We start from the raw sequence: 431 nt of genomic DNA on the forward strand, positions 1-431 counted from the left end.
ATTTGACTATAACATGTCTTGGAGAAGACCTTTTTGGGTTGAATATGTTTGGAGATCGTTGCGCTCCCTGGATCTGAAGATCTGTGATTTTTCCTATACCTGGCAAGTTTTCCACCAGTATTTTGTTGAATATGTTTTCAATGCAATCTCCTCTTTCCTCCCCTTCTGGGATACCCATGACTCAGATATTTGAGTGCTTTAAGTTGTCTGATATCTCTCTCAGATTTTCTCCAATGCCTTTGATTCTTTTTTCTTTCTTTCTTTCTTTTTTTCCCTGCTTGTGTTATTTCTAACAGCCCATCTTCAAGTTCAGAGGTTCTCTCTTCAACTTCGACAAGCCTGCTAGTTAAACTCTCCATTGTGTTTTTTGTTTCGCTGAATAGCTTCTTCAATTCGGCAAGTTCTGCTACATTTTTTTTCAGGGCATTGAT

The sequence above is a fragment of the Galeopterus variegatus genome, unplaced genomic scaffold, assembly GCF_000696425.1.
Source record: "Galeopterus variegatus unplaced genomic scaffold, G_variegatus-3.0.2 Scaffold9096, whole genome shotgun sequence".
Taxonomy (NCBI): Eukaryota; Metazoa; Chordata; class Mammalia; order Dermoptera; family Cynocephalidae; genus Galeopterus; species Galeopterus variegatus.